This window comes from Salvelinus fontinalis, chromosome 28, assembly GCF_029448725.1.
Source record: "Salvelinus fontinalis isolate EN_2023a chromosome 28, ASM2944872v1, whole genome shotgun sequence".
NCBI lineage: Eukaryota > Metazoa > Chordata > Actinopteri > Salmoniformes > Salmonidae > Salvelinus > Salvelinus fontinalis.
In genome coordinates, this window is record NC_074692.1 from 5681472 (window position 1) to 5708133 (window position 26662).

General features: G+C 40.2%; 1 pseudogene; it reads left to right on the forward strand.

The window, feature by feature from the left end:
• The first annotated feature begins 3241 nt into the window (after window positions 1–3241).
• On the forward strand, window positions 3242–26449 carry LOC129825870 (TNF receptor-associated factor 2-like; annotated as a pseudogene).
• The last annotated feature ends 213 nt before the right edge of the window (window positions 26450–26662 follow it).

Genomic DNA, 26662 nt, shown 5'->3' on the forward strand with positions numbered 1-26662 from the left:
GAAAGGTCAGCTATTTTGTTTGGTGATGACAAGCTCTTCAGAGGCATTTTTGACCCCTAATTAAAGAAGTCTCACACATACCCGCATACCCCAATTTTCACAAATGCCTTAGTATACGTAATTCCCAAACATCATTTATGAAAACATGAAAACGACCATATCTAAGTGGTTGCTTGTCAAGATTTTTGTTTTTAAGTGTCATATTGTTCCTGGGGGTGTATATGAACAGAGTTTCAGAAGATTTCATGTTGCTAAAATGCTGTAAGTTCCACACACAAGTTATTTTCAAAGAGATGTCTAACAACAGCAAGCGCACTGCAATAAAACACAGTTCCACTCACCAGATGATGATCATTTGAAACGTAACTTCTTGTTGAAAGTTATTCTTGAAAAAGGGAGAAGCTAAGAAATGTGCAACAACATCCTTTTTGATAACACCTGCAAACTAGCTGACAACAAAAGCTAGCTAGCTAGCTAGACCGTGGGAAAACTATTCCTCACTATTGTGCAGTGACCTGTTGGCCTTCAAGAAGGCAGAAGTTTCCATACGTTTTTGTAAAAACAGTCCCACTCTTTAAGTCAAAATTTGATTGGTTGATTCCACTGTCACTCCAAAATGTTGCCCTAATACAGTTCAATGGCAGATTCCTTTATCTAGCTTTTGATGGCCTAGCCAATGGCCACCTAGCTAGCTGACTAGCTAAATATATCTCTCCAGAGACCATCAAAGAAAAATCCTGATTAGATGGGGGTTTTTCTCTTCAGTGTTTCCTTTCCAACAACTGAAGAACGTCATTGAAAATAATAATTATCATTGTTATGATATTATTACAATCAATATTTTATAAATCCTTCTAGTAGGATGATTTGCAGGCAGAGACAAATAAATGGGTAATCAATACTTACTGAAAATGAAAAGGTGCAACACTTGCTCACCACAGTAGCCTAATCTACTGTTGTGTTGTGTTCGAGACCATCTAAAGCAAGACCAATTCAAGACCGAGACCAGAAAAATGTCCAAATCAAGACCGTGATTGTAATTTTGTCAAATTAGCACCATAATAAGTTAAAAATGTTCAGTATTTCTGTGTTCATATTTCAGAACAACATATGGATTCTTTATATGTTCAGAATAGTGAAAAAATGGATGCTGAGAGAAAATAGAGCCAATCTACAAATGCTTACTAAACCAAACACAGTGGGGAACAATGGGCCTTCTACCCCTTTTTAGAAGTTAGGCTATACCCTATAGGCCTATGCAAAACGTAGCACGTGTCCCTGTCATCATTCTTGCTGCTTCAAATTCAGTAGCCATACTTGCGCGATCAGGTGCAAATGTGGTCTCAATTCAATAGAGTAGGCCAATGCGATGGCGGAGAAGCACGGGGCAGTTATCTTTCCAAGGAAATGTACTTCCTAAAATAGGCCTATGATTAGGCTATAGCCTAGAAAGGCCTAAATATTGATCACCCATATTTTCCCGTCAGAACATCTTTACACTCCAAAAAGGTAGGCATTAAAAATAGCTGAAGAGAAAGTGCAAGTCTCTCCAATTCTGCTCTCTTCAAACTACATCTAGTATATTGGCTGATCTAGACCAGTAATACAGATAGCCTAATATAAGGGCCATGTGAGAATCTCTGCTAATTTAACCTATTTCTGAAGTTATTTTTGGCATTTGATATTACCTGTAGGGCTCAAAAATGCTGGGACCATGGCTGGCAAGTAAGCTGCGTCACATACGCCTAAAATAACATTGCAGGACTGCAGTTGGGTTTGGGACCAGTTCTTGCAGTAGCGGGTGGGAGTCGGACAGAAAGTTAGCAGGTTTTAGGAAGGGTGCAGTTTGAAGAAATCAGTCCAGCCCAGACCTTTACTGTGTACCTTGACAGTGAAGCCAGTAACGTTAGTGCTGTTTATTACTGTGTCAGTGTGTAGTAGGGAATTAGCTTGGGAAACTGACAGATCAATAATGTTACATTGTCATACTGACAAAAAAAAACTCACATTGCACTGAAAAAAAGTCACAATATGATTGGCTGATGGTTTCATCGTTTGATTCAGCGCTTGTGTGATTGAGGCAAAAAGAAAAGCTGACTTTTGCCAACTTTTGGCCAGCTCTCTCTGTCTAAATGTACATCAACTGGAGAAAGCTAGCCAAGTTCCTTTACTTCTGTTGAAAAGGGACAAAACATTTCCATACAAACGACAGCTGTTAGATAGCGAAATGAGGTGGCTATTATGACTATCTGACAGATAGCTAAAGACTTGAGCTCACCTGGCTGTGGTAGCTACTAGCTAGCATAGCTAATTCATTCACCTCAGTCGAGAAGGGATGAAACATTAGATAACCTTACATGTCAGTTACAATACTAGCTCAGCACTGCGAATAAACACTCGTTTTTCTGTTATGTTATACAGCAGTTCCCTTGCCAGCTACATCAGTCAACTAAAGAGTATCCAGTTTCTGCTCTGCTTGCTTTTAAAACTTGGTGAAAGAGCGCAACACATACACACTGAACTGTACTCAACTCTCCCGTGCTGGTCCAGCCAGCCTTCCAGAAACTTTGCCTTCACACAGCCTGTCATCCCGCTATGTGGTGTCCATGTGGTCCTAAATCCAGCCTTCTGAACACTCCAAACAGACTACCCAACTGCTCTGAGGCGTCCACATGGTCCTAAAGTACACCGTTGCCGTTTTTTTGTATGACATTGTAATGATAAAACTGGGTGGAACAAAATTGCAATTTCAGAATGTGGGGGATATGAGAGTGATGTGGGCGCTGGAGATGGAGGTGTGAGCAGGTGGGTCTGGGCAGGTGTGATAATGTTTGTGAGCGTTTGTATGCTATTGTTTGTATGTGTATATTTTGTATTGTTTGAAGAAAAAAAATCTTACACAAAATAAGTATTTTTGAAGCTACTGTATACTATCCTCATGTGATGGTAGCTACAGTAATAAAAAAAAAAGATCAGCATATCTCAGATTGAAATTAAATGTCGCTTGATGTAAGATAAAGTATGCTTCCATTCCATTAGAGTAGATTTGACTTGAATATGCTTTAGAGCTATTAAAACTTTATTTTGAATGGGCAAATGTTTCATCAAGTGCAGTCAAATATGTTTTATATAAGTGGTGTTCTCATGTGGTTGTACTGTACAGTGCTTCAACTTAGAATGGATTACTTTATAATAATAATAATAATAATGTGAATTGAAAGATTGCTGTTTGGCAAGAGAAATGGATCTGGGCTATCGTGAATGCTTCCGTGAACTTCACTTTCAAAACATCCTCGCAGGTCAGTTGTGTCACCGTCATTTTTGCCAAAGTACCAGGGTGTGAATTACGGGGGAGCGGGGTTAGCCCCCCTGAATGAGACATTAGCTACCTTATATGCAACAAAAGTCTGTCTTTTTAGGGGGGGTCTCTTAACAATGCTAATTTCACCATTCTCCTATTTCTTTAAAATGCAGTGGTAAATATGTTTTACAGTGGTAAATATGAAAGTAAAAGCTTCCAAATTTCTACAAACAGTACCCCTGTCCATAAATGGTATAAATTCTGTAGAGCAGCTCTGTCCACTCAGTAGTGCTACATTTCGGCCTCAGTTGAGCTCCCTTAAACGCATAGATTTTCCGTTGTAGTCCTCATTTTCGCCATTTGTTTACCATGCGTCCTTGAAAAATAGCCTGTCTTTATTCCAATGCATTAGATTTATCCATTGATGTATCATCGTTTGCTTTTGTCAGTCAGCTGTTTAGACCGCTCATTGTGTTGTTTTTCAGTTGCGCGCAGGTATTGCTGTTATCCGTGCCGTCGGTGGCCACAAGAAGTAGACCATTTAGTTAGCTTTATTTTATATAAATATTTGTTTTCTTTCCTGGATCAGCTGATGATGGTCGACAATATCACTAGCCTGAATCTAGACACCAATGCGCGTCCAATCCATCCAACAAGTAGAATATAAATTAACGACAGTAGCCTATATGTAGTTGACGTTAGATTTTGCAATGGCATAGGCCTACGTTATTTTGGATTTGTGTGCCCATGAGAACTTTTTTCACAGTTACATGTACACTGCGTTTTTCTGAGTTATCCAAGATCCAGGATTCCTACAGAGTTTAAGTTCAATGTTCTAATACACTTGTTAAATGCATAATAATTCCAAATAATAGCCATAAATGTCATTCATGTAAGGAAAGAAAGGTAGCGTTTTATGACACACGATCTGTGAAGACTCCAAGCTAATTTTACTGTTTACAATGCCTTTATCAATACATTTTCTCTGTTTCTAACTTGTGTGATGACAGAATATAATTGCTAACGTTGTGATGTTTTAATGCCGCTTTCATGACAACTGGGAAATTAGGGAAAAAACTATGTCAAATCATGACGCCAGTGATCTTCAGGTCGGAATGTCGTGGTTCTAGAAAGATGCCTGAGTTTCCAAGTTGGATGACAATTCAAAACTATTTTTCCAATCAGAGCTCGTTATTTTCCGAGTTCCAATTGTCTTGAATGCACTGAAGTCAGAACTCTGAGATTTATGAGTTCCTAGTTATTTTGAACGCGGCATAAGCAGCTTTATCTGAAGCCTGCGTATGTTTATGTGTGTAAAATTGCCTCGGCTGATAGGGTACCGGCAGTGGTGTAGGCTTAGTGGAGGGTAAACGCAAGTAAACACAGTTTACCCACCATTTTCAGACAAGTGCATTGAAAGTATAGGGAGCGGTTTTTTTATCACCACGACCGGCAATCGGAGTTTAGACACCATTTTTTTTTACAACACTAGAATACAGCACTGGCTACCGTTGGGCCTATTTGAAGTTAATGGTAATACACACTGTAGCCTAGTCTAGTAAATTGACCGTGTGTATTAGGATGACCATGCCATTTTCCCTGGGACAGTTAGTTTCAGCCCCAATTCCATGTCTCGACTTTTCAGGCTACAGAAAAATGTCAATTTGTCAGCAAGAGCATCAATTAATGTATCCCTAATCTATGGCAATTGCAGAATGTCATTAGGCACATTTTTTGGTGTTTTGTAACAGTTCTCTATTACCATTCATCAAATGGCACAAGTGCACATGCAGTGCACTGTTTGGATGATGGCATTATTTTTGAGTGGGATGAATGCACAGGCAGCCTAAGTGATTTGTTTGACAATCAGATAATACAAGGTAATACATTTTTATTGTTAAATGATATCTTTATCATTAGGCCCATATAAAAATGAATGTCACATGATAATTCGCACTCTTCATACAACAACAAGCCAGATAGCTATGGATCAGTTTAATGTGACCTTATGAGAAGTCAAATGTTTATCTCATATCTTTTTTTAACAACCTCCACAAATGTATGAACAGTTTACATGTTTTGGTAATGTGCTCATTGTTGTGATCATTTTCAAATTCTGAACTGAGTTCTTCTGTACAACACATTTTTACTGACAGTAACAGCAACAATACTCACACACCTGTCATGTAAATAATGGGCCTCTATCACAAACTTGGTGTTCTGTGCTAGATGACAGGCAGGATGTGTGCAAATTATGGCACAGGGACTTTCCTATTTGGCGGATGTGACTGTAGTTGAGGCAATTGAACACCTCACAAATTCAGATAAATAAACTGCAATAAATGTTTGTGTGTGTATGTGTGAGAGAGAGAGAGAGAGAGAGAGAGAAAGAGAGAGAGAGAGCGAGAGGGAGAGACAACAGCATTGCAAAAACTGGCTCCTGGAAATGTTTACCCCTTATTTGAACACCATGCTTCATCACTGTAAAGTAAATTTTTGCTTGGCACCACACATGCGGTTTTGGGGAAACACACCAAATTTTTCTCGCTTCAAAAATGCTAAAGGTTGACACTATTTAATGGACGCATCATATAGTGGGAGAGAATAGTGACAATTACAATCTTAAAAACAACTTGGTGATTTGTAGATGGAGTCTTGTTTAAAACCAGAGGACAACTTAGTGATTCATCTGTCCCAGGTGAAAATGAGTATCCTTCTGGATTTCCTCAAAGTATTTGCGATGATGTACCCCAGCAGAAGTACCTGTGCAGCAACTGTAATAACGTACTGAAGGAGGCACGTCAGACTTTGTGCGGCCACCGCTACTGCCTCGCTTGTTTTAATTGGTTAGTGAGGTAAGGCATTCCAATTATTTATATTCTAAAGTTTTGCGAAACATCTTCATTAATAACCAAAGTTAACCATTTGCTCATATCACACACTTGCCAGGTCTTTGTATGCAATATAGCCTACATTTCCTTTTTTTGCCTTCCCCTTATGTTTTTAAAGGTTAAGATACTACAATTATATGTTAACATATTTGTGTTTATTGTATTTAAATCTAATACCATATGTTCATTGTTGTTGTTTAGGAACAACAACAACCTTGTTTGCAAAATGTGCAAAGAAGAGGATCCGAGCACAGAGAGGGAAACAAGCATACTGACATCAGACAATGTATGTATAGTATTACTGCACTTTGTATACTGTATATGCTGGCATAGTACAAGTGGATAGGGTGGAATGATATGGCAGGCCTCTATGAAGTTGAGAAAGGGAAAACTGTTTTTATGGCACACCTAGGTAGATAGCTTCGGTGAAAGACCTGCTTTAACAACACAAAGGATATCCTTTCATAAGATCATTTGAAATGTAGGCTACAGTTACCTTTTCAGTCTCAATGTAATACTGCAGCCTCAGTAAGTGGAATGTCCTGTAAAAAAAAACAACAACGACATGGGATGAATTTAATCAAAAATGAAACCGCTCTTAAAGAATTCCCCATGTCCCTGTATGTTTACATAAAGGTGTGAATATAATTTTCCCTTTTCATTATTTGACTAGTTTGCATGACACAGACACCAAGGTGCTGTGTGAATGAGCATGAAGTGGGTAGGGCACTGCTCTGACATTGGGAGGCAAGATTCAATGTATTCCTACAGTAGGTACACAATCAAATAGAGGCTCTATAACATTGGTGCTTCTAGTGTTATCCAAAGCGTTCCCCTTTACTCATTTACTTCTGGCATTCAAGCACTTGTGTTCCTACGCAAAATACATGTAAATATTTTATCTGGATAGAATAAATTATCAGTGGATTCGCAAAGTATTCAGACCCATTCACTATTCCCACAGTATGTTACGCTACAGCCTTATTCTAAAATTGATTAAATTGTTTTTTCACCTCATCAATCCACACACAATACCCCATAATGACAAAGCAAGTCCGGGCTCTGCTGGGCCACTCAAGGACATTCATAAACTTGTCCCGAAGCCACCCTTGCATTGTCTTGGCTGTGTGCTTAGGGTCGTTGACCTGTTGGAAGGTGAACCTTCGCCCCAGTCTGAGGTCCTGAGCGCTCTGAAGCAGGTTTTCATCAAGGATCTCTCTGTACTTTGCTCCGTTCATCTTTCCCTCGTTCCTGACCCATCTCCCAGTCCCTGCTGCTGAAAAATATCCCCACAACATGACGCTGCCACCACCACCATGCTTCACCCACCGTAGGGATGGTGCCAGGTTTCCTCCAGGCGTGACGCTTGGCATTCAGGCCAAAGAGTTCAATCTTGGTTTCATCAGACCTGAATATCTTGTTTCTCATGGTCTGAGAGTCCTTTAGGCAAACTCCAAGCGGGCTGTTGTGCCTTTTACTGAGGAGTGGCTTCCGTCTGGCCACTCTACCATAAAGGCCTGATTGGTGGAGCGCTACAGAGATGGCTGTCCTTCTGGAAGGTTCTCCCATCTCCACTGAGGAACTCTGGAACTCTGTCAGAGTGACCATCAGGTTCTTGGTCACCTCCCTGACCAAGGCCCTTCTCCCCAGATTGCTCTAGGAAGAGTCTTGGTGGTTTCAAAATTCTTCCATTTAAGACGAATGGAGGCCACTGTGTTCTTGGGGACCTTCAATGCAGCAGACATGTTTTGTGTACCCTTCCCACGGGCAATTCCTTCGACTCATGGCTTGGTTTTTGCTTTGACATGCAATGTCAACTGTGGGACCTTAAATAGACAGGTGTATGCCTTTCTAAATCTTGTCCAATCAATTTAATTTACCACAGGTGGACTCCAATCAAGTTGTAGAAACATCTCAAGGATGATCAATGGAAACAGGATCCACCGGAGGTCAATTTCGAGTCTCATAGCAAAGGGTCTGAATACTTATGTCAATAAGTTATTTATATTTTTTATTTGTAATACATTTGCAAACATTTATAAAAACTTGTTTTTGCTTTGCTATCATGTGTTATTGTGTGTAGATTGATGAGGAAAATGTTTTATTTCATCAATTTTAGAATAAGGCTGTAAAGTAACAGTATGTAGAAAAGTCAAGGGGTCTGACTATTTTCCGAATGCACTGTATTGCATACTATTTAGCTCCCCAAAACAGGAGACAGAATCCACACCTTCTGATCAGAGCCTGTATTTGGATTTCAGCAGAAAGGTCATACAATTGAACTCACCAGAGAATTGCAGTAACCTGAACTTTTTCATTGCTCTGGTGTTACTCCGCTCAGGGGATATAAGGTTTAAGGAAGACATTGAATGTGAAAAGATGCAAGAATGGAGTGGTGTAATTAGAATGTCTGTAGAGTTGACAACGTGTTGATATTTGTCTGACGTGAATTAGTCCATTGTTGAGGCCTTGAAACCATAGAAAGAGAATGGCTAGAACGGACATTCCCATTCACGTCAATATTGTATATCTATGGATGAGACGTGTCTCACCAATACATCATTATTGTGATAAGTGATATGTTATGTCAGCAGGTAACCTATAACAAATACGTCATTATAATGATAAGTGATATGTTATGTCAGTAGGTAACATATAACTAATACATCAGCATACGTGACATAACTAGATTGGTAAAAAAGCATTATTTAAACTTATTCTAATGAGACCATGTTGGTCTTCACTGTAACCGAAGGAATCACAAGGCGAGACCCAGATGCAGACACGGGAGGCGGATGGTTTGAGTCTTGATATTTATTAAACAATCCAAAAGGGGTAGGCAAGAGAATGGTCGTGGACAGGCAAAAGTTCAAAACCAGTTCAGAGTCCAGGAGGTACAGAGCGGCAGGCAGGCTCGAGGTCAGGGCAGGCAGAATGGCGGGTACGGAGTCCAGAAAACAGGCAAGGGTCAAAACCGGGAGGACTAGCAAAAGAGAATAGAAGCAGGAGTACAGGAAAACACACTGGTTGACTTGAAAAACATACAAGACGAACTGGCACAGAGAGACAGGAAACACAGGGATAATAAGCGACACATGGAGGGGGTGGAGACAATCACAAGACAGGTGACACAGATCAGGGTGTGACAGGTTCAGCATCAGAATGGGGTGCAGCATCAGAATGGGGTTCAGCATCAGAATGGGGTTCAGCATCAGCTCCTCCAAACATCCTAGGCAGAAGAGACACCCCATAATCGTCTCACTTGTCTAATTAGGATTTTGGTTTGTTGTGCTAAAATAATAGGCCTTGAGTATATTCATATCAATACCAGTTGGAAAAGTCTATTTTCAGGACAGATGACTCCTATATTTTGAATCAATTGGGTTAATTGGCCACAGTGAATACGCTGAGCATCACAGTGGAATGGAAACTAAGCTTGTTATACAGTAACTCAAATGTTTTACTTTATATTTACGTTCATCTTCCCTTGTATGCTCACAAAGCAAAGGCTTGACTGTCAGTGACTGTTACTTACCCAGTGGGTGCATTGTTGGTTGTCAGTTTTAAGAAGCTACTGTTGTATTGAATGATTTATAGTTATTATTATGATGATGATTAAAGAGATAAAATGGCTTTGTGTATTTGTTGCTTTTGAGCGGTAGAGACACGGCAGAGCTTTAAAGTTCCACTTCAAACCGTATCAACTAACAACAATGACAGCCAGAGAACATTGTCATTTAAATCAGTTTAGCACTGAAGAAAGCACCGGTGTGATATGTAGAAATCAAGCTATTCTTTATTGTGCAAAAAAACAAACATTTTCCCTCTGAGGAAAATTGAACATGGTGGTACTGAATTAAGGACTGAATTAGTAATTGAAGTACTGAAAGTTGATCTTAATTCTCCTATGAGTTACTGCAGTTATTCAGTGATGCTGCCATCAATAAGGAGATCTTGGATTGAAAGTGCATTGTGCTAACCAAGGGTGCTCCTGGAGGAGTATTCTCAAGGACTTTGAGGTATTGACACTGTTTTACACATTTGTGAATGAAACAATTAAAAATTGATATTTTTTTCCTCATGTGACCATTTTAATACCTACCCACTGTAATTAGATCAGGGTCAGGGCCAAATTTTTCACTAAAGCAAAAGTCCTGTTGTAGAAAATAGACAATTTAAGAGCAAAATATTTTAAATTGGTACCAAAATAATGAATACATTTTAGAACTAATGAGGACAATTGCCCCTGATGGCTGATATTGACTTTGCGCTGCTATCAAGATGTTTATCCTCCAAGTAGATTGATTCACTGAAATGTTGTGCTGAGCTTGGGTTAGTTTAATGTGATTTCTGAATTGTCTTGAATCCTCTTTCAGGAGCAACAGGAGCAATGGGAGTATGCCCTGATCCCCCTGCAACATTGGCTGTGGTCACATGGTGCTGCGAAAGGCCTTCGCCTGTCACCTGGAGAAGGCCTGTCCAAACAACATGTCAGTGTTCCCCACATGCTGCCGCTCTATGGGCCCCTCAGAGCTACAGGTAAGACAGGCCCAAATAATTAACTTCCAGTCGTGCACTCAGTAGCTGTCAAACTAACCACCTCGTCTAAGTTGCAAGTCCTTCCACTGACAGGCCTTGCTGAGATTCTCAAATGTTCAGCCCTGGTATGAAGTGTTTTTCCTCCTGGAAATAAATAGCCAGTGTATGGTTTCCTGTGGTTTTATACTGCAGGGGCTACAGTTGCTGGGAATTCTACAAAATAAGTTAGAATTGGTCTCTAGTGGAAAACCTTGTTGGGGACGAGGTCAGTGTGACATTGGTTGGGTCCCCACAGAGCAGCTCAAGCAGCAGTGTCTCCAATGTTTACTGCTGCCCCATATTCCCTTTCACCACTGATCTGGGAAGGGCAGGGGGCTGCCGAGAGCTTTGGACCACAGCGAAAGGGAGCAGAAAGCCACAGAACTTTAGACTCAAGAAAAGTTAGGTTAACCATTAGGGGGAAGGGCATCATGATTCAGGAAGAAATGTATCAAATGTATTGTAAGAAGCAGTTGCAAAAGCATTCTGTGTGTAGACTACTGATTACACTAAAATAGTAATACTGTACTCTTAAGTTGTCCAGTCTCTTGACAACAAGGTAGACGAAATTCGAGCAAGAGTTGCCTTCCAGAGAGACATCAGAGATTGTAACATTCTCTGTTTCACAGAAATATGGCTCCCTCGGGATATGTTATCAGAGTCGGTACAGCCACCCGGTTTCTTCACGCATCGCGCCGACAGAAACAAACATCTTTCTGGTAAGAAGAAGGGCGGGTTGTACACATTATGATTAACGATTCGTGGTGTGATCATAACTTACAGGAACTCAAGTCCTTTTGTTCACCTGACCTAGAATTTCTTACAATGAAATGCCGACCGCAGTATCTACCAAGAGAATTCTCTACGATTATAATCACAGCCGTGTATATCCCCCCCCCAAGCAGACACCTCGACGGCCCTGAAAGAACTTCATTGGACTCTATGTAAACTGGAAACAACATATCCTGAGGCAGCATTTATTGTAGCTGGGGATTTTAACAAAGCTAATCTGAAAACAAGGCTCCCTAAATTTTATCAGCATATCGAATGTGCGACCAGGGCTGGCAGCATTCTGGATCATTGCTACTGTAACTTCCGCGACGCATACAAAGCCCTCCCCTGCCCTCCTTTCATCAAATCTGACCACGACTCCATTGTGTTGCTCCCAGCCTATAGACAGAAACTAAAACAGGAAATGCCCGTGCTCAGGTCTGTTCAACGCTCGTCCGACCAATCGGATTCCACGCTTCAAGATTGCGTTGATCACGTGGACAGGTTTATGTTCCGGATAGCCTCAGACAACAACATTAATGTATACTCTGATTCTGTGAGCGAGTTTATTAGCACGTGCATCGGTGATGTTGTACCCACGGGTGACTATTAAAACCTTCCCCAACCAGAAACCGTGGATTGATGGCAGCATTTGCGCAAAACTGAAAGCGCAAACCACTGCTTTTAATCATGGCAAGGCGACCAAAAACATGACCGAATACAAAAAGTGTAGCTATTCCCTCTGCAAGGCAATCAAACGAGCTAAGCGTCAGTATAGAGACAAAGTAGAATCGCAATTCAACGGCTCAGATACGAGACGTATGTGGCAGGGTCTACAGACAATCATGGATTACAAAAAGAAAACCAGCCCCATCGCGGACACTGACGTCCTGCTCCCAGCCAAACTAAACAACTTCTTTGCTTGCTTTGAGGACAATACAGTGCCACTGACGCGGCCCGCTATCAAAACCTGCGGGCTCTCCTTCACTGCAGCCAACATGAGTAAAACATTTAAACGCGTTAACACTCACAAGGCTGCCGGCCCAGACGGCATCCCTAGCCGCGTCCTCAAAGCATGCGCAGACCAGCTGGCTGGTGTGTTTACGGACATATTCAATCAATCCCTATCCCAGTCTGCTATTCCCAAATGCTTCAAGAGTGCCACCATTGTTCTTGTTCCCAAGAACGCTAAGGTAACTGAGCTAAACGACTATCGCCCCGAAGCACTCACTTCTGTCATCATGAAGTGCTTTGAGAGACTAGTCAAGATCATTTCACCTCCACTCTACCTGACACCCTAGACCCACTCCAGTTTGCTTACTTCCCCAATAGGTCCACAGATGACGCAATCGCAATCACACTTCACACTTCATACTGCCCTAACCCATCTGGACAAGAGGAATACCTATTTAAGAATGCTGTTCATCGATTACAGCTCAGCATTTAACACCATAGTACCCTCCAATCTCGTCATTAAGCTTAAGACCATGTGTCTCGACCCCGCCCTGTGCAATTGGGTCCTGGACTTTTTGACGGGCCGCCCCCAGGTGGGGAAGGTAGGAAACAACATCTCCACCCCGCTGATCTTCAATACTGGGGCCCCACAAGGGTGCGTTCTCAGCCCTCTCCTGTACTCCCTGTTCACCCATGACTGCATGGCCATGCACGCCTCCAACTCAATCATCAAGTTTGCAGACGACACTACAGTGGTAGGGTTGATTACCAACAACGACGAGACGGCCTACAAGGAGGAGGTGAGGGCCCTCGGAGTGTGGTGTCAGGAAAATAACCTCACACTCAACATCAACAAAACAAAGGAGATGATCGTGGACTTCAGAAAACAGCAGAGGTAGCACCCCCCTTTCCACATCGACGGACAGTAGTGGAGAAGATGGAATGTTTTAAGTTCTTCGGCGTACACATCATGCACAAACTGAAATGGTCAACCCACACAGACAGGATGGTGAAGAAGGTGCAAAAGCGCCTCTTCAACCTCAGGAGGCTGAAGAAATTTGGCTTGTCACCGAAAACACTCAAAAACTTTTACAGATGCACAATCGAGAGCATCCTGTCGGCTGTATCACCGCCTGGTGTGGCAACTGCTCCGCCCACAACCGTAAGGCTCTAGAACAGGGGTGTCAAACATACGGCCCGCGGGCCGGAACCGGCCCCCAAGGAGGTTCGATCAGGCCCGCAGGATCATTTGAAAGTGGAAAAAATGCATAAAAGACATGGAATTAATATTTTTATTTCGCTGCAATTCATGGCTTATCCGCTAAGGGGCGCACTCTTTCCATCAGAGTAGAAGACAAGCCGCATCACTGAGACAGACTGAAAACAGCAGACGGTATCAATGCGCCATCTGCTGCTTGTTACGACGTTGTTAATACCTTGGTCTCTACCTCTCCGCTACACCCTCATTAGCCAAAATGTCGTTATCCAAACGGAGAAAAGTAGATAAGGAGTGTAGAATTTTCAAAGAAAAATGGACCACGTCCTATTTATTTACAGAGATGCACGGAAAACCTTCGTGCTTGGTGTGTTTGCAACAAGTTTCGGTATTGAAGGAATATAATATTCGACGCCACTACGAGACTCATCACAGAGAAAAATATGACGGCTTGCAAGGACAACTGAGAAGAGATAAGATTAACGAATTGCTGGCGGGTCTGAGGAAACAGCAGTCAACTTTCATCCAGAGCCGAGAAGTCAGTGAAGCAGCGGTAAAAGCCAGCTACCTAATTGCTAGCGAAATAGCATTAGTTGCAATGCATATTTGTGAATGATAAAAGTAAATTGCACATTTGTCTAAGGAAATATGAGGTGTTTCATGAAATGTTTTGTAAAAGGATAGTTCGTTAAATTTCAATATTTTCCTAATGTTCTTGTGCTTCTTTACACCAAAACAAAGGAAAGACATGATATTTTGGTTATTTATAGCAGAGTATGGTATAATTTTAATGGTCCGGCCCACTTGACATCTCCCTAGGCCGTATGTGGCCCACGATGCGAAATGAGTTTGACACCCCTGCTCTAGAAGGAAGTGAGGTCTGCACAACGCATCACCGGAGGCAAACTACCTGCCCTCCAGGACACCTACACCACCCGATGTCACAGGAAGGCCAAAAAAGATCATCAAGGTCAACAAACACCCGAGCCACTGCCTGTTCACCCCGCTATCACCCAGAAGGCGAGGTCAGTACAGGTGCATCAAAGCTGGGACCGAGACACTGAAAAACAGCTTCTATCTCATGGCCATCAGACTGTTAAACAGCCATCACTAACATTGAGTGGCTGCTGCCAACATACTGACTCAAATCTCTAGCCACTTTAATATTTACAAAATTGGATGTAATAAATGTATCACTAGTCACTTTAAACAATGCCACTTTATATAATGTTTACATACCCTACATTACTCATCTCATATGTATATACTGTACTCTATACCATTTACTGCATCTTTTTTTTTTTTTTTTTTTTTTTGGGGGGGGGTGGATCAGCTTAATATTGCGGAAAGAATGTTGCTTCCAATGTAATTGTCTGCATCATTTCCAATCCCCCATATTTTTTGGGGTAAATATACATATCCATTCACGTATGCATACATATACACATATATACATACATACACATACCTACATAGACATACATACTTTTTTTAAAGAGTATATCTTTATTATTATTCCCCGCAAACCCTACCACCGATCCCCCAATTGGAGTAAACTGATAAACATTTCTGTTTTTACCTTCAATTTATACATCTTATACACATTTTACAGACACAGTCTACTTTATAATAGTTCTCTCTTGTTTGTTCTTAGTCCTTCCTCTATTTCTGTTGTCCATACAGTTTGATTTCCACTTGTAACTGTGCTATTTCACAATAGCTCCGCACCTATACACATTTCACAGATCCCATATGCCCTACATTGTTTATTTTGTTATTAGTCCCACCCTTCAGCTCCACTCAACCTTTCCCATCTATCTTCCAACATCATCCATTTCGGATTTTTATTTGCCATATATTTTTCAACTGTGCTGTGATGCTTCACAAAAGATTTGAATCTTCCTATTCTCATAGCTTCCACGGATTGTGAATTAAAAATAAACATTTTTGCTAAAATAATTATTATATTATTGATTGATTGACTATGGCTTTTCAAATCCCCCAGTATTGCTATCTGTAGCGTTAGTTCTACGCAAATGTTGCAATTCTTCAACCATTCCTGGACCTGTGACCAAAAACGAGCTACATGCGGACAATACCAAAATAAATGGTCTAATGACTCTGCCTCCTCACAGCAGAATCTACAGAGCTGGGAAGATTGTATCCCCCATATATATAACATTCTATTAGTTGCAAGAATTTTGTACAATAATTTAAATTGAAAAATTCGAAGTTTTGAATCCGGCGTTGTTTTGCGTATCAATTCATAAACCATGTGCCATGGAATGGGTACATCGAAAATCTCTTCCCAACTATTTTGCAATTTATATGGCACAGCTGTAAGTTTTTGGGTCGTTAAATGAAATTGGTATATGTTTTTATTTATCACACTTTTCTTTAACCATTTATGTTCTTTAATATTAGGCCGACATACAAGTTCCTTACTTTTATCCCCTTCCACCTGCCTCTTCCATTTTTGTGGTAATGCTGCAATTAATTGGTTGTAATTTTGGGTAGAGCAGACATTTCCATATGTCTGTGTTAGCTGCATGTGTGACATTACTCCACCAGTCCTATTTATGATATCATTCACAAAAATTATACCTTTTTTAAACATTTCTTCGATAAATACAGTTTTTTATCAATTACTATATTTGAATTTAACCACAAGATTTGTTGTACTATTTGTTCCGTCCTTTCAGGTGGATTCAACTGAAATTGCAACCAACTTTCTAAGGCTTGTTTAAAAAATAAAGATATTTTGGAGATTATTTCCTTTTCAAGCAACCGAAAGTGAGCAGGTGTAATCTGAATAAAGGGAAAAAGGCCCTTCTTGAACATAGGAAGAGACATTCGTACCAATCTACTAGAGAACCAGTTTGGATTTAAGTATAACTTTTGTATGACTGATGCCTTTAGTGAGAGGTCTAATGCTTTAATATTTAATCATTTCTGCCCTCCGAATTCATATTCGTTATATAAATAGGCCCTTTTAATTTTATCTGGCTTGCCGTTCCAAATAAAATTGAATATTTTTTGTTCATATAATTTAAAAAGCAGGTCACTAGGTGTAGGCAAAACCATAAGCAAATAGGTAAACTGTGATATGATTAAAGAGTTAATCAGGGTGATTTTCCCACAAATAGACAGGTATTTTCCTTTCCATGGTAGCAAGATCTTATCTATTTTTGCTAACTTTCTATAAAAATTTATTGGAGTGAGATAATTTCTTTCTTTTGGGATTTGTATACTGAGTATGTCCACATCACCGTCAGACCATTTAATTGGTAAACTACATGGCAATGTAAAATGTGTATTTTTTAGTGATCCAACACGTAATATGGTACATTTATCATAATTTGGTTTTAATCCAGAGAGGATAGCAAATGTATCTAGATCCTCTAAGAGGCCGTGGAGAGATTCTAGTTGTGGTTTTAAAAGAAAACATGAATCATCAGCGTACAATGACACCTTAGTTTTTAGGCCCTGGATTTCTAATCCCTTAATATTAATGTTTGATCTAATTTTAACAGCTAACATTTCGATGGCAATAATAAATAGATATGCCGATAGTGGACAACCTTGTTTTACTCCTCTAGATAGTTTAAAACTTTCTGAGATGTAGCCATTATTTACTATTTTACACCTAGGGTTACTATACATAATTTTTACCCATTTTATAAGAGATTCCCCAAAATTGAAATATTCTAGGCATTTATATATAAACTCCAGTCGTACTTTATCAAAAGCCTTTTCAAAATCAGCTATGAAAACCAGGCCTGGTGTCCCCGATATTTCATAGTGTTCTATTGTTTCCAGTACTTGCCTTATATTATCTCCAATGTATCGTCCATGTAAAAAACCTGTCTGATTAGGATGAATAATATCTGACAAAACATTTTTTATTCTATGCGCCAAGCATTTTGCTAGGATTTTTGCATCACAACACTGAAGTGTAAGAGGTCTCCAATTTTTTAAATGGACTGGATCTTTATATATACCACTTGGGTCCTGTTTCAGTAATAATGATATCAGACCTTCTTGTTGCGTGTCTGATAATCTATCATTTATATAGGAGTGGTTAAAACAAGCTAATAATGGTCCTTTGAGTATATCAAAAAAATGTTTGTATACTTCCACTGGTATGCCATCCAGTCCTGGAGTTTTCCCATCCTTAAAGGCCCCAATTGCATCAAGTAGTTCCTCCTCTGTAATTAGGCCTTCACATGAGTCTTTCTGTACAGATGTTAATTTTACATTATTATTAGGGGAAAAATCCATACAATTAGTTTCAGTTAGTGGAGATGGAGGAGCCTGAAACGAAAATATATTCTTAAAGTACTTTACTTCCTCTTTCAAAATATCATTTGGTGAATCATGTGTGACTCCATCATTTGTAACAAGTTTAAATACGTTTTTTTTGGTAGCATTTCTATATTGAAGATTGAAAAAGAATTTGGTGCATTTTTCCCCATATTCCATCCAGTTCGCTTTATTTTTGTAATATATTACACTGGATCTTTCTTGAATAAGTTCCTCCATTTCTTTTTGTTTTTCCTCTAACTTATTCTGTGCCTCTATGGTACCGTTTTTATTGTTATCTAACTGTACTGTTAGTCCTTCAATTTCCTTTGTTAATATGGACTCTTTTGATCGAAATTGCTTTTGTTTTATAGATGAGTACTGAATTGCATGGCCTCTAAAGGCACACTTAAAAGTGTCCCATCCAATATGGGGATCTGCTGTACCTATGTTATGTCTAAAAAAGTCAGTTATAAATTCTTCTGTCCTAGTTCTAAACAATTTATCATCTAGTAGGCTTTGATTAAATTTCCAATATCCTCGCCCACGTGGAAATTCTGTAAGAGTAATATATATGCCAATTATGTGATGGTCCGACCGCATTCTGTCCCCTATCAAACACTTTTTAACTTTTGGTGCCAGAGAGAATGATATAAGAAAGTAGTCAAGGCGACTAGCTTGATTAAGCCTCCGCCATGTATATCTCACTAGGTCAGGGTATTTAAGTCTCCATATATCCACTAATTCCAATATATCCATGACATTCCTGATTTCCTTAAGTGCCTGAGGGTGATAGTTTGTAGTGTGATTTCCTTTCCGGTCCATAGAGGTATTTAAGACCGTATTAAAATCTCCCACTATAATAATAGAGTCTAGTGTTGCTTGTAGAGTTGATACATTCTTATATATATTGTCAAAGAAGCTTGGATCATCATTATTCGGACCGTATAGGTTAATAAGCCATATATGTTTATTGTCCAATAACATATTTAAAATAATCCATCTACCTTGAGGATCTGTTTGGACAAGTTGCACATTTGGATCAAAGTTATTATTAATTAAAACCATCACCCCTTTTGAATTTCTTTGCCCATGGGAGAAATATCTTTCGCCCCCCCAGTTCTTTTTCCACAAAACTTCATCTAAAACTGTCGAATGGGTTTCCTGTAAACAGTAGATATTATAATCCTTCTCTGTTAGCCAGGTAAATACTGATCGTCTTTTCTTATTATCTGCTAAGCCATTACAATTGTAACTGGCTATACTTATTTCACCACTTACCATAATGAGACACACCTTTCAATTATTTTTATCAAAATATATGTTTGTAAACGTCCTATTAAAAAGTAACATAATGATTGAGTGTCTATATAGTTGTACCATGACATTTGCATCTCCACTAAGCAAACCTCCAATTGGTCCCCACTATTCCACCCGCCAAAAGCCCCCATCTCGAGTTGGGTTGTCATCCCAATGCCCGGCAGACCACCCCCGACCCCCCGCATCGCACAGCCCCGGATCGACTGGGATCCATCCTTCGAAAAGTGCACACAGCACCATCCACCGAACCGAAGCAGATCCATTGCCAAATGCATTTCCATCGCCCTCCCCTCGATTTCTATTACATATTGCTGTGAATCATCCTCTATAGTCCCTAACATCTTTTACTTCTTCCTTCGCAACAGTTGTGGGATACACACATACACCCACACACATTCAGCCCTTACCCCCACACAACCATAAGCTCACCCTCTCAACAACATCCCAGAGCCCAACTCAAGATGTGTCATGATTTACAAATGTACTTGCAGTTGCAGCTGCATGAGAAGGCCTGCAAGACCGCACAAAAAAATTAGCATAAATGTAGAGATTTATTTACCATTGTCACATCCTAGATGATGGAGGTCAAATGTACACCTTCTTCCTGAAACACCCACAATACGGTCATCCATTTTGACCATGTTCCCAAGCATCTCCATGCAGTCCGATTGGTTTCGTGCCACCAGGGCCACAATAATATACCCCCTCTCTGAATGTCCGAGTGTGACCCCCTCCCCATGGGTTACTGCAGCTAGTGTTGCCAGCACTGCCACTGCCTGGGTGGGGGCACCCCACCGGAATCCCCACTGGCTAGGTACAAGGTCGTCAAGGTTCTCATTAGCACCTTTGAGAATTTCCTTGTTTATTATGCTCTCCCTTTAGGGGGCTTTTGCTTTGCAGGACCAACCCTGCCAAGCAGGCTCAGAATCTTGAGGGGGCAGTGCTGCTCATGGTCCCTGACCTCATTTTGGCTGCATACAGACCGCTTACAGCATGCACATAAAACAGTCAGGGACTTCTCCTTAGTATCTGGGCCATTCATGTGGGTGTCTAGGGTATAGGGCCATGGACCGTACCATTAAAATAGGATAATAAATAATTAGATATAATTTATTTTAAAAATGTAGTTCCCCATGATAGGACAATAAATAAATAAGACGTATAATTCATTATAAAAGTATATCCATCATTTGAACAACATTGAAAGCCCTCTCATACCCGGCCCACAGCAATACACTGGCTCTGGGATATGCAACTATTTCATTACTCACTCACTCAACTTTCCAAACATAACAAATAAAAATAAACACACACCACACCATCCACACATACTGTGCGTTCTGTTTACTTAGTTTTTATCTTCACTATGTAGAAATAGTGCTTGTGTTCAATTAGTTATATGTGAAGATTTATAGAAAAGCTATATTTTGTATTGTATTGTTACAATCAGTAACCGGGCTTGAATTGTGTTTATTTTCCTCATCTATGAGAACTTTGTAATTTTTAAAATAACCATGGAGTAATCTTTGTGTCTCTGAACAACTGGTTATCAATATATAGTTTATCAACGACGAGAGCTACTCGTTTCGCTTTTAATCTATTTTCTTTGAAAATTGGATACAGAACTTTGCGCCGTTCTGCAATTTCTTTCGGAAACTGATCATTCATGACAATTTTGGTCCCAGCAAGTCTTTTACCCAGGCTTTTAACCATTATTTTATCTTTAAATTAAGCAAATTTGGCAACGATTGGGCGTTCGTACCTCTGCCCTCTCTGTCCGAGGCGGTGTACACGTTCAAGTTGGATCTTATCGATAACTTCGCGTGGAATCTGAAGCGCTGCAAAAAGGAACTCTCTAACTACAGATTCAGGAACCTCTCCTTCTTTCTCTTGGATACCTGTAAGTACCAAATTCTCTCTCATGGATCTAGTTTGTATGTCCAGTAAGCATTCCTTCAGAACGTTGTTCTCCTTTTTAAATTCATTCATTTCGGTTTCAATCTTATTGACTGTCCCTTTTAGCGAGTGTGTTTCCTTCTCCAATGTCGCAGCTTTTTCATCACTCATCTCTAGGCTTGCCTTCAACTCTTTTATATCTTTACTAACTAATTCAAGTATACCCAGTTTGTCATTTATTGATTTTAACAGATCGGTTTCGACCTTTACCATTGCTGGTGGTGAGAATATTAGATCATCAGTGTCGGTTGAGGAGTCACGTTTTCGTTTTTGAATCGGTTCCCCTGTCTTACTCTCCGTCATGTTTGGGTGTTGCTTGTTTTCGTAATATTTGTCGATAAATGTCTCTAGTCTTAGGATTTGTTTTGTGTTATTATCCAGATTGAAGGTTATCACCCACCAGATTATTTAGTGCTAATATTTTAGTCTAATTTAGCAGATATTTCGAATATTATGTTTTATCTTGAGGTGCTCTACATAACTTCGTTCAGTCCGCCATTACCTTTACGTTACCTTTACGTCCGCCGCCTACCTAATAAATGTATCACTAGTCACTTTAAACAATGCCACTTTATATAATGTTTACATACCCTACATTACTCATCTCATATGTATATACTGTACTCTATACCATTTACTGCATCTTGCCTATGCTGCACAGCCATCACTCATCCATATATTTACATCTACATATTCTAATTCATTCCTTTACACTTGTGTGTATAAGGTAGTTGTTGTGAAATTGTCAGATAACTTGTTAGATCTTACTGCACGGTCGGAACTAGAAGCAAAAGCATTTCGCTACACTCGCATTAACATCTGCTAACCATGTGTATGTGACCAATAAAATTGAGTTTGATTTGATTAAATACTGTATTTAATCAATGGTATATTACTAGATCTCTCGTGTAGCTATCGATTCCATGAAGAAGAAAAAAAACAGTAGGGCTACATTGTATTGTTTCTCTCAACATCTTCAGCATTTATGTGTGTAGTTTTACAGAAACCCACATGTCACAGTCCTGGGGAGAAAAAGACGACAACAGCTAATAAAAAAACATTGATTTTAATGTAGTGGCTATCAAATCCAATGATGTTATTTGTTGTATCGCTACTGATCGTTTTTGTTTAACACTTTTTGTTGTTGTTGCATGACGTGTTAATTGTCAAAATTGTCTTGATTCTACAGAAAAATCCTCTTCCAGGTTCCAAAAGGCAAGACTCTTGTGTTTTCTCTGAAGTTCGTTGGACATTTAAGGTAATCTAATAATTCCAATATTGCATTACAGTAAAATTATTGAATTACAAGAAATGGGGCATCAAATACAAAGAACGTGTGGCATATTGAAAAGCTTTTGCTGTACAGTTATTTATGTTTTTGTCTTTCAATCCCATGTATCTTAGGGGACCATAGAGAAGGTGAGAGGCCATGTGAACAGCAGCCATGTCAGCCACCTTCAGCTTCTGCTGCGTGCCCGCCACCACCAACAGCAGTGACCTGCAGTTCACCCCACTGATAGCCCAGTTCTCCTTGCCTGGTGCAGAAGCTATGGTTGAGCATCTGCCCTAGCTCAGAGAGGCTCTGTCTGACTTGAAAATCCACTGGGACACGGGGCTGTCAGAGGGGGAGCTGGAGGCGGATGGAAGGGACAGATGGGATAGCTCAGCAGCTCACAGTCTGCGAGATGATGACCAGGTGACCATCCTCATGGACAAAAGGCTGCAGATAGACACACTGCAGCAGAGGGTCCAGATATCGGAGAACATCATCTCTGTCCTGAACAGGGAGGTGGAAAAGACCCAGCTGAGCGTGGAGGCTTTGGAGAGGGAGAACCAGAGCAGCCAGGACATGATTCACCAATTAGAAATAAAGGTACAGAATATTGTGAGTCATAGAACACAGTCATCTTTTTGGACCAGTTATATTACCTAATGCTGTTTCATTCCAGGGCATGCCATGAACATAAAAAAAGTGTAATTATACTTCTTAAAACAAACATTAAAGGTTCAATGCAACCATTAAAAAAAATCTCAATATTAAATAATTTCTGGAAAACTATGAAGTACCTTACTGTGATTGTTGTCAATTAAAATGGTCAAAAATAAACAAAAAAATTGGTTCTTAGCAAAGAGCAATTTCTCAAGAAATTATTTTTGATAGGACTGTCTCGGAGTGGTCTGAGGGGGAGGGGAAAACTGAAAACTAGCTGTTATTGACAGAGAGGTTTGGAACCCTGTTTCTTAATGGTCTCTTTGTTACATCTGCTCCTGCCACGCCCTCTACTTCTCATCCTGTGTCTCCATAACCTGCCGCCACTCCCCCAGTGCTCTCTCCCTCCCTCTCTCTCTGTGTGGGTGTATGTGATTGTGTGAGTGGAGACAAGTGTGCTGGAGACAGAGCAGATCCCCACCAGCTGCAACTTGTTCCATAATCAAGACCTCTACAAATACTCAGCCCTGCCACTTCCACGCTGCCAGATCATAGCCTCTGCTCAGTCAGTCTGTGGTTCAAGCCTGTTCCTGCATAGATCTTGTTATCCTGTTGAGCCTGGTTTTCCCTAGCCTGACGCTCCTTTTCTCTCCGCTACAGTTCCGTCCGCTCTGACTCTGGTCGCTGTCTCCAGTCCCTCATCTCGTCAGTCCTGCCCCCCTGCTCTACTGCTTTCTTGGATTCCGCTCCGGACCTGCTTACCCTGCCCCTACTGCTTTTCAATAAATACCTTGTCCCTGTCTCCTCGTCTGAGTCTGCACTTGGGTACACCTGCTCCGCCACACGTAACACTAACTAATTTACCACCTGATGTCACCAGGCAGGCCAAAACTCCATCCCACCAAAACAGTCTCTTCAAACAGCTCTTACACTAAAGGCATTATCATAATTTGTACAGTATTTTTCCAACCTCATAGTGTGGAAATATATTTAAAACACAGGAAATCTAGTTTTTGACTGCTTTGGGCCTTTTAAGAAGTGCATGTGTCAACTATCCTCCCAAATTACAGAAAGTAACTTTTCTGATGCTCCTAATTTGCAGTGGTAGAATTGTAGCCTTATAATTGCTCTATACACTCACTGGTCTTGAGAATAATAAAATGCTGGTCTAGCTGAACATTGAGGGGGAAGGGAGAGCATTAAATGTCACATTTTGGTTGGAAAAATGGACTGTTGACAAAAATGTATTTCGCTTTCCTGAAAAATGTCCATTTATATCCCGTTTTAGCAATTGTCCCTCTCCTACTCTTAAAGTAGAGAGCCTCTTCTCATGTAACAGTACATAGAATAACCCTAACCCACATCCCCACAAAATTAAACAGATTTTATCTCCAGCAAACAATACTTATGAGTGTACATTTTTTATAGAAACACATTACCAGGGTCTCTCTGCTTTTTTCACTGGCCGTTGAAATGTCAGCTTAATTAACAGAAAAGTGCAATGTCATTTTATATTTAAAAAATACGTCGTCACCTTAAAATCCCTGTTCTAATTTCTCTCAAATCAAAAACAAAACGTTATTGAACAGTAAACAAAACGAAGCAGTAATTGTACATTTTCAAAACAAACATCTCTCAGACAGTCAGCTGAAATTGAAAGGTCCTAAACATAACATTTAGTTACGTGTTATCTGACCAGGATAATGGGGGTGATTCAGCTACAATGCAATGTCAAGACTTGCGACAACAATACAATTTCAGAACGCTCGGCGAGAACAAATTATAGAGGGGACCAAATAGATGTATCTGACAACAGGCATCAACAGTGTTCTGTGTGATGTCTGTTGTTTGTATAGGCCTACTTTTTTGTGGAGGATGTTGATATTTGTAACCTAACTATGCCTTCTTAAGAAGATGAAATCTGTTTCATTTTGTGGGGAGGGGGGTTAGGGCTTATTCTATGAGCATGAGAAGAGGCTCTCTACTTAAAGAGTAGGAGAGGAGCGTTTGCGGAAGCGGGAAATAAATGGATTTTTTTTCAGGAAGGCGGAATTCATTCTTGTCAACAGTCCATTTTTCCAACCAAGATGTGACATTTGATGCTCTCCCTTCCCCCTCAATGTTCAGCCAGACCAGCATTTTATTATTCTCATTTTCTTCAAGAATAGTGGGTGTGTGCAGCAATACTAAGGCTACAATTCCACCCCTGCAAATGATGAGCATCAGAAAAGTGACTTTCTTGATTGTATTAGCCTACCTTTCTGTAATGTGGGAGGATCGTTGACGCATGCACTTCTTAATTGTCCATGTGGGGATTAATAAAGTTGAATGGAATTGATTGTTGCCCTGTAGGTGACAGAGCAGCAGCACAGACTGGCCAGGAAAGATCTTGTCATCAGCTCCCTGAAAGAAAGCCTCCGCGCCCACCAGGAGGTCTCCTATGACGGCAATTTCATCTGGAGGCTGTCTGACCTCAGTTACAAAATGGAGGCCATCTCTGGCCATTGGAATAGGCCTAACCTGTACTCTCCTGGTACAGTATTATTTCAATTTCACCTTAAACAGAAAAGCCAGTGGTGGATGGCATAAAATAGGCCTTCATTAGAGCGCTTAATTTGAACAAAATAGTTTTTATGTACAACCTTTGAAACATTACACAGACAGACACGTTCCCTCCAATATTAACATTTGTATCCACTGAAATACTGGAACAAGTTTGAATCAGCGTTTTGTGTCCTCTGCTTTTTCTAGCATTCTACACATCCAGGTAGGGATTCAAGGTGTGTATGACGCTGTATCTGAATGGTGATGGGGTGGGAAAAGGCACTCATATCTCTCTCTTCTTTGTGATCATGAAGGGGGAGTATGATCCCCTTCTCTCATGGCCATTCAAGCTCAAGGTACGGCTCTCTCTGTAATACCTGTGTAACAGACATCATAGATTGTTTATTTAGAGGGCTGAGGTTTTCAACTGAAATATTAGTTAAGATACGTATTTCCCTAATGTCAAAAAACAAACAACAAAATCTCCTCATGAGTCATTATAGTTCTAGTTCCCATCTCTTTCCCTCTGCATCATGAAGGTAAGTAAGTATCGAGTCAGCCATCTTTTGAAGTATGTCTGTTAGACATGTTAAGGTTTAATCCGTATATCTCCTTTCCAGGTCACTTTCTTTTTGCTTGATCAGAATCACTGAGAACATGTGATTGACGCCTTGTTTTATGCATAGATATGTCCACAACATGAGCCTGTGGTAGGTAGGTAGGTAGGTAGGTAGGTAGGTAGGTAGGTAGGTAGGTAGGGGAATAGGAATGGGTCGCACCTACTAAGAAAGGGGGGGTGATGGGAGATGGGAGATGGGACAGATAGTGTAGGCCAACTATCAACTTTTCATTTTATTAACTTGGTGTTTTGGTGTTTTTTCCATGTTTTTTTTGTACTG